Below are 9720 nucleotides of genomic sequence, written 5' to 3'. Positions count from 1 at the left end.
TAGCAATTTCTTAAAACTTTTTGAATTAGAGTACTATGTATGTGAGAGTCAGGTGGGATAATATATTGTCACTTCCAATAGGATTTTTGGTACCTGTAGAAGGGTAAGTGTAAATAAGGATATTATTTAATCGAGATTTTTGATTCCCTTTGAAATCTATAATATGATAATTCCTCGAGTAAGAAACGGGGATACTTTCTCATATCAAAGAATGCCGCCTAGTTGTAACGGCAAAGATGAATGAAGCAAAAGATGTTTATTTTGAATTTGTCAAATATAAATGTAGCAGGAACTCAAGCAATCACCAACGTCGCAGATCCGTTGATTAAAAATGAATATGTTATTTATAGAGGCATTAAAAATTAATATAAAGTTCATATAAGAGAAGTAGCCTCTATTGAATCCATCATTAACCACCTTCACCTTTTTCAGTTTTGTGAATATATGACGAACAATCTATATCTATAAAAGAGGAAAATGTTTGTATGTTTGTTTGTTTGTTTGTTTGTAATTTATGGACTCGAAAACCGCTGAATAGATTTTCCTGAAAATTTCCATATATACTGTAACATAGCCTGAAAGTAACATAGGCTATATACATTTTTGAATTTCCACTTCGAACTGGAGATATAGCATCAGAATCGGAGGTACCTCCCAAAAATTTAGATTTTATATGCACATATCTATTGATTGGTTGAAGATACAGTCTCCAAATTTGGAATACGTAACGGAATTTGGAACAAAAATAAGTTTGCCAAATTATATTGTAATCGGTTCAGATTTGGATATAGCTCCCATATATATTTTCGACCGATTTCGTTCATTTGATGCCTCAAACACAATATGAATGTTCGATTCCAATGAAATTTGGAATGTGTGACGGGATTTAATCCGAAAATAAATTTGTCAAATTATATTGAAATCGGTTCAGATTTGGCAATAGCTCCCATATATATTTTCGGCCGATTTCAAACATTTGATGCACCAAACACGCTATGTATCCCCAGTTTCAATGAAATTTGAAACGTGTGATAGATTTTATCTAAAAAATTGATTTCCCAAATTATATTGAAATCGGTTCAGATTTGGATATAGCTCCCATATACATTTTCGGCCGATTTCATGTATTTGGTGGACCAAACACGACATGTATTTCCAATTGTAATGAAATTTAAAATAAGTAACGGAATTGGGAGCCAAAATGAATTTGTCAAATTAAATTGAAATCGGTTCAGATTTGGATATAGCTCCCATATATATTTTCGACCGATTTCATGTATTTGATGCACCAAACACGCTATGTATCTCTAATTTCAATGAAATTTGGAATGTGTAGCGAAAATTAAAACAAATATACATTTGTCAAATTATATTAAAATCGGTTCAGATTTGGATATAGCTCTCATATATATTTTCGACCGATTTCATGTATTTTATGCACCATACACGATATGTATGTTCGATTCCAAAGAAATTTGGAATATGTAACGGGATTTTGATTAGAAAATAAATTAGTCAAATTATTTTGAAATCGGTTCGCCGATTTCACATATTTGATGCACAAAACACGATACGTATTTCCGATTCCAACGAAATTCGGCATGAGTGGCTAAATTTGGTACAAAAATAAATTTGACAAATTATATTCAAATACGCTCAGATGTGATTATAGCTCCCATATATATACTCAGCCGATTTCACATATATGATGCACTCAAAGCGAGAGAGACAAAATCTGGCACCAGAAAAAATTGCCAAATTATATTGAAATCAGTTGAGGTTTGGATATAGCGAACATATATATTTCGGACGATTTCATATATATTATGCACCAAACACGATATATATGACCGATTCCAATGAAATTCAGAATGTGTGGCGGAATTTGGTTATAATAATAAATGTGATAAATTAATTGGAAATTAGTTAAGATTTGGATATAGCTCGCATATATATATTCTCGGCCGATTTCACATATTTGACGCACCAATTTCAATGAAATATGAAAGGTGTGGCGGAGTTTGGTGTAAAAGTATTTTTTTAAAATTATATTTAAATCGGATCAGTTTGGGATATGATTTTAATAAGAACCATTGACCCACAACGCCTTAGGCTAACACTAAAAAACAACACAACAATTTATTTGAAATACGCTTATTACGGCGAAGTATGTTGCTATCTCAAATTCACTAATTGAAATAGAAATGCCACTCTACTTAAAAAAATTGCAGTTTCCTGCAGGCTTGGTATTTGCTATGAAATGAATAAATCCAAAGGACAAACCCTTCGTGTATGCATGTCATGTTACTGCTTTTGTAATGATTCTGTTTAATGATTAGTGCAATATTTTTTTTTTTAATTTTTAAATTTGTTTTTCTTCATCCTACATATATTCGTAAATAAAATTTTGAATGTATATAAAATCAAAAGGGGTAGCGAAGCGCACCGGGTTCAGCTAGTAGATTATAAATTGCTATGCAGGCAGTCTAGGTACTGTTATTGAAATCAAAGTTCAGATAAAAATCAATTTACAGATCTACAACGCAATGTGTTTCTGGCTTTCTAATACGATCCGATGCTCCTGTACAATATGAATACCGAGGATCTAGGTGAAAAACATAAGCAGGCTGTCTAGAGAATCAATAGCCCTAACATTTAAGAAATAGCGATCAAAAGGCCTATTGGAACATTAATCGATGGCCAATGACACATTACGCTGTTTTTCTTGTGTTTTATTGACACGAAGAACTAATGAGGCATTGATCTACATGCTTAATAGATTAAACAAGTCAAAAAACATTAAGTTCGGCCAGGCCGAACTTTGAATACCCTCCACCATTTGGAACAAATTAGAAAATTTTCAAAAAAAAAAAAAAAAAAAAAAAAAATCCGTAAAAAATTTTGTTAAAATATTTAAAATACCTAATATAGGAAGGTGCCGTTATATGAGGGCTATACGATATCGTGGACCTATATAGATAATTCTCTGCCGAGGTATAAAGTACCCACAAGGAACTCCTTGTGTAGAATTTCAGACAATTCCATTGGGAAATGTGGCTAAAATCATCAAAATACCGAATATCGGGGGTACCGTTATATGGGGGCTATACGATATCGTCGACCTATATAGATAATTCTCTTCCGAGGTATAAAATACCCACATGGAACTCCATGTGTGGATTTTCAGACAATTCCGTTGAAAAATTTGGCTAAAATCATCAAAATACGGAATATCGCGGAGTACGGGGTATATACGATATCGTGGACCTATGTAGACAACTCTCTTTCGGGGGGTGAAATACTCATAAGGGACTCCTTGTGTAAAATTTCAGACAATTCAATTGAAAATTTTGGCAAAAATCGTCAAAATACCGAATATAGGGGGTACCGTTATATGGGTGCTATTCGTATATCGTCGACCTATATATATATAATACTCTTCCGAAGTATAAAGTACCCACATGAAACTCCTTGTGTGGATTTTCAAATCATCACAATGCCGAATATCGGGGGGTACCGTTATATGGGGGGCTATACGATATCGTGGACCGATATAGCCCATCTTCGAACTTGATCTGCCTGCAGACAAAAGAGAGATCTGCGGACAAAAGAGAGAAAGAGAACAAAAGTTCTATAAAACATTAAACATTGATACGAAGGTCTAGTAAAAATTTGAACTGATAATTTAGTGTATTATTGGTGCAAAGGTCTGGTACGACATTAAAATTTAGGAACCACAATTTCTAGTGATATATTGCCTAAACATTTTGGAGAAACCTGAAGGCGTAGTGAAACAATGATCTGAATGTCTGATGAATTAATAGAGAAACGTTAAATTAGCGAACAAGAAAGAAACCTGTAAGTTCGGCAGGTTCGAACTTTGAATACCCTCTAAAAATATAAATCCGTTAAAGATTCTGTTAAAATCTTAAAAATACCGAATATGGATGTTATATTGGGGTCTATATAACGAAGTGGACCTGCATAGGCAAGTTTTGTCATGAGCCATTACAATATTCAAATGCGAAACTTGGAAAAAAATTCGGTGAATAATATAGCTAAAATCATAAAAATACCAAACCAATTCCGGTGAATAATGTCGCTAAAAACATCAAAGTACCGAATATCGGGAAATGCCGTTATATGAGTGCTACGCGTAGACGCGGACATGCACAGACAAATTTCTGTCATATAATCCCGGTGAATAATGCCGCTAAAATCGTCGAAATACCGAATTTCATGAGGTGCCGCTATATGCAGCCTATACGAAGGCATGGACCTGCACAGACAATTTTCTGTCATAGACTATATTATCCATAATGAACTTCAAATACCAAATTTGAAACATTTGCGGTGAATAAACAGGGAGGTACAATTATATGGAGGATATACCAGAACGTGGACCTAGATGGCCCATTTTCAATACCAAAGTCCTGCAAATATAATATACATTTGAGTAAAATTTTATCAACCTACTTCATTTCGTTCGGAAGCTAGAGTGATTTATAGAGACTGACAGAGAGACGGACAGAGGGTTAGACGGACGGACATCGCTAAATAGAATTTTATGCTGATGAAGAATATATATACTCTATGGGGTCTTAAATGTATATTTCTAGAAGTTACAAACGGAATGACAAACTTAATATTACATCCATACTATGGTGGAGGGTATAACTAGGTTAACATTATATCCTAGGGCATGTGGAAGTGCTATGTTAAAGTCTAGATAAACTTTAAACTGAATACCTAGTGAGACATTTATGGAATAACCGACCAAGAGTCCATCAAAACATTGAAACATTGACTCGAAGGCCCTGCGAATCATATAATTCATAAAATGCATACATAATGAATCGTAGGCTCGAAGACCCAGTAACTTGACTTAAAGGTGGAATATTGATCCATGGCTATGCTATAGCCTACACAATAGAAGTCAGGCTATATTAATAATGTCACCCCATTTAAAAAATTCATCTGAGACCTCCGATGAATTATATAGAGTATATTCTTAATCTGAATAAACAATTTCAGTAATTTTTAATGTTTCAGCATAATTTCCAATGAAAGTATTAGTACTTTGGCATTACTTTAGGGAACCAAGTTTTCAAATTATCGCCCTTATGCAGAAACATTTTGGACTCCGGTACCTTCAAATGTGTGGTTTGGTTACTTCCATCAAAATTTGTCTCTTTAGTCATTTCCTAAATATTCGGTATTTAAAGAATTTCAACACAACACCGAATTTGCTGCAACTATGTTTTTATTTACACAAGCTCTGCCAAAAAAACCTACATCTTAGTTAGGACCGTGTAACTAAGCCGGTGGATTTTCCAGACTTAGATCGCCTCAACAACAACATTCAACCATATTAGCTGTGATTTGACAATTCTCACAAATTGGATCATATTCTTCGACATTTTTTTAAGATCGGCCACTATCTACATAGTAAGTGGGGTTTCCCCTTAGGCGATATTAGCTCGCCTGGGTCAAGGATTCTACAGAAATGCATTTATATTGAGGCAGAAAGAGAAACGCAGTGGTTTTCGTTTGATAATATACTTCATTATTTAGGTAACAGAAACAGGGACTAATAACGTGCTTTTTGGGCTAAGTTCAACATACCCTACGAGTCCTCGGCTCGATGTTATCATTGGTTCTTCTCAAGACCTGGATGGGTAATCGATACATGGGACAGGGAAGCAGGCTTTAGTCCTCAGGATTTGGAATTGTTTATTCAAGACTACTGGATGGATTTTATGCGAGGCGAATTGATAAATTCTCAAGGGAGAGCGTCTACAGGAGATCTAATAAGTATTACAAGAGGGATATTGAAAGAGACCTTAAAAAGTAGCCAAGCGTGATCTACAAGGATATGCGACCAATGCTATAAGTATATGCAAGAGACATTAATAGGTGCTCAAGCAGGATATGCAAAGTTACTTCTGCAGAATACCTTAATAAGTACTCAAGCAGGATCTACAAGGATATGCTAGACTACTTCAGCGAGAGACCTTAATAAGTAATCAAGCAGTTCTACAAGGATATGCAAGGCTACATCTACCAGAGACCTTAATAAGTACTCAAGAACGATCTACAAGGATTTTCAAGGATTCTACAGAAATTCAGAACAACATTACATGCGCTCGTCACCGCCGATGCAGAAAGAAAATGTTATGGACAAGAACATTAATATAGTAATTTGTGTAGACAAGGAATTGGAAAATCTTCAGGATATTGATAATTGAAAGATGCAAATATATTACCTTTCAATTATTGATATTCATTGAATGCACTTTTATTTCGTATTTGTGTAATTAAAAGTTAAGAAAGCAACATTCCATAAATACTTAATTTTTGTACTGGTTTCGGTAGCTTCAAATGTTGGGTTTCTTGAAATCCTTAGTTTAATTTTCCAACATATTTGGATTTAGTGCAGGTATTCCTTGTGCTGGATGCCATAGAAAGTTCGCCCTGGCCTTTGCACTTGGTTTTACAGAAATAACTCATCCTTACCCCCCGCATTTCCTCCAAAGACCAATGACATTTGAGCTAAAAACCACACAGACACACGCAAAAGCCACGTGTCAGTTATCCTGCTGACATGGCTGGTATGCGTTAGCCGGTGATAACTTCCAAATAAATGTCACGACACGTTGACAAAGATTAAAAACAAAAGTAAGGGAGTTTCGGTGTAAAACCAAATTTATGACGGTTGGTTATGTGAGAAAAAAAAGGACAATGCCCCCCTCCAAGAACACAGCAGTGGCAATGTTTGAAAAAAATAAAAGGTAGATACTAGGTGTTAATAATCCGGTAATGGTGTTTTCCCCGAATTGCCGTAAAGATAATGCAGTGTTTAAAATTTAAAAAAAAAGTTGGCTTTGAATTTTGAGAAAATTTACCGGGTGTTGGGGTTTTTATTCTACGAAAATATGAAAATAAATGTCTTTAATTTCAAATTTGAACAAATTCAACAATAAAAGAAGTATTTTTTCATATGTTAAAAATAAAACCAACTAATGGATAAAACCATGACCTATATAAGCCCACCTGAAAACAATGTTTGCTGTCAAAAAAATAATTGTGATTTAAAATCGAAGAGAGCCAAATCACAATAATGCAAAAATTACTGAGTTTATTGCCAAACTTTTGTTAAAAGTAGTCTTCTTGGCCGACCTTATGTCGGCATTGAATAAAATTACATTTTGTATTGAAATCTAGCATATTAAAATATAATTTATTTTAATTTTATAAATTTGCAATTTGTTAATCTATTTCGATGTTGGGTGACATGGACCTGACAAATTTTGGTTATATGGCGGTACAAAACATTTCTTCATTTTGGGGAAGACAAATACTCTTGTACGGTACTTTGGATTTTAGATGAGATCCCAATTTTTTTTATACATTTTCAAAAATTGGGAACCTGTATCTCAAAGTCCACTGCCATTTTATAAAAATAATGAGGAGACATTTCTTATGGTTGACATCGATCTATAGGGGCCAATTGAGAATATATAGGGTGAAATGAAAAAACTGAAACCAACTTCCGAATGCTGTTATTTCTAAGCCACTTATCCGACAGCTATTAAAATTATTCCAGTGACAGCTCATTATATTGTTTAAAAGCAAACAAAAGCATATTGGTGAGACTTTTCCGGAAAAAAAAATTTTCGTGATGGAATTTAAGCGTGATAGTGTGATTTCCTTATATTTGGCTGGAAAACCACAAGTGGCTATCGTTAGAGCACTCCAGCATTTAAATGTGAATAAATCTTTTGTGTCTCGTACCATCGTGTGATACTGGTAGCGTTGCCCGACGTCAAGGAAGTGGAAGTGAATTTATTCTAAAATTTGATGCTATTTCCGACATTTTTTGCTTTCATTCAATTCAATTTACAAAAAATGTAAAAATTACTGCGTTTGACTTTGTTGCAGTTTTTTGTCTTACCCTGTATATAAAGACAAATATTTAAAACAAAAATTAAAACTGCATTGCTATATTGCGTCTGGAGCCAAATTTTAATGGAGAATATACCAGCATTGGCTACCCTACACCACAATGTGGTCAGGGTATTATGTCTTTGGGCATTTGTTTGTAACAGGCAAAAGGAAACGAGATAGACCCATAGTTCCTTTTGACGATCTGCATAGAATCACATTCTGAGTCGATTTATGCATGTCCGTCAGTCCGTCCGTCTGTCCATGTATTTTTGTAAACAAAGTACAGTTCGCATTTATTGCCCTATCCAGATGAAATTTTGCACAAATCATTTTCTTGGCCAAAGGACGAACCCTATTGAAATTGGAGATAATCGGTCAAAATTTAGATATAGCTCCCATATATATCTTCGCCCGATTTGCCTTTTATTGTGCACCAAACGTGTAATATCAGTCCGAATAGTATGGAATTTTGCACGTACAATCAGATTAGACCTGAAAATAAGTATGCCAAATTTTATCGAAATCGGTTCAGATATAGCTATAGCTCCCATATATATTCTTCATCCGATTTGTTATTTTTGCCCTCCGCAGTCGTAGTATGCACTCTGTAACAACAATATTTCTGGAAATATATCAAATACAGCTCAGAAATACCCTTGCTAAATTTTATCGAGATCGGTTCAGATTTGGATATAGCTCCCATATATAACTTCGTCCGATTTACTTTTATTGTGCACCAAACGTTTAATATTTGCCCAAATTGGATGAAATTTGGCACTTACGACGGAATTGTGTCTAGAAGCTAGTATGTCAAATTTGGTGAAGATCGGTTCAGATATAGCTATAGCTCCCATATATATTGTTCATCCGATTTGTCATATTTGTTAGCCACAGCCGTAATATGCACTCCAACGAGTGCATACCCACGATATTCAGGGAAATATATCAAATACAGCTCAGAAATATCTTTGCCAAATTTTATCGAGATCCGTTCCGATTTGGATATAGCTCCCATATGTATTTTTATCCCATTTAGAATTAATTTTGCACCAAATGAGCAATACAAGTCCGAATTTAAAAGATACAAATGCTTCGGCATATTTAGTTCTTTGAACTTTAAATTATAATTATAATCATAGCGTTTATGATTAAATTCTCCCATAAAAACTTTTAATTGTTATGCGCAGCTCTACTAAAATTTGCAAAGTGGTGTAGGGTATCATAAAGTCGGCCCCGCCCGACTTTAAGACTTTCTTTACTGGTTTTTTTAGTTAGACTTTCTGGAAAATATTTGTTGAAAGACTTAAACTTTCTCTGAGAAATTGTTGACATCACTTTCTGTTTATAAATCTTTCTGTTTAACATTGATATTCCCTCTCTTGTATTCATTTCCGTATTATTCACGTCCCGTTATTTCAAATCAATTATTTTGCATTTCGTTAGAATTCCTCAAATAATAATTGAAATTATTTAAAAACTTCCCCATCTCGAAAAATCTAATAACAATTTTTGAAATTCCCGCAATAAATAAATGAAAACCGCACAACATCCTCATCAGCACTCCCCCTTCTTTGAACGCCATGTCATCATAAATTTCCATCAACATTTGTATTTTCTTCTTTTCGAAATCGCAAAGTTTTTGTGTTTTTGTTTCTGTGTCGCTGACTTTGAAACCTTTTTGAAAATAAGGAAACCGCAATGAAAGCGAAAACACGAACCACAGGAAAACGGAAATGAACAACAATAATGCGAACACACACAGGTGTGTCGTGA

The 9720-nt window shown here is 34.3% G+C and overlaps 1 protein-coding gene across 1 annotated transcript in view; it reads left to right on the top strand.

Annotated features, from left to right (window-relative positions):
• The window catches only part of LOC101891108 (uncharacterized), a 130882-nt gene that overhangs the window by 72118 nt on the left and 49044 nt on the right, over positions 1-9720 (top strand). The window lies entirely within an intron of this gene.

This window comes from Musca domestica, unplaced genomic scaffold (assembly GCF_030504385.1).
Source record: "Musca domestica strain aabys unplaced genomic scaffold, Musca_domestica.polishedcontigs.V.1.1 7, whole genome shotgun sequence".
NCBI classification, from domain to species: Eukaryota; Metazoa; Arthropoda; class Insecta; order Diptera; family Muscidae; genus Musca; species Musca domestica.
The sequence above is the reverse complement of the archived record's forward strand: the minus strand, read 5'-3'. Positions and strand labels throughout refer to the sequence as shown.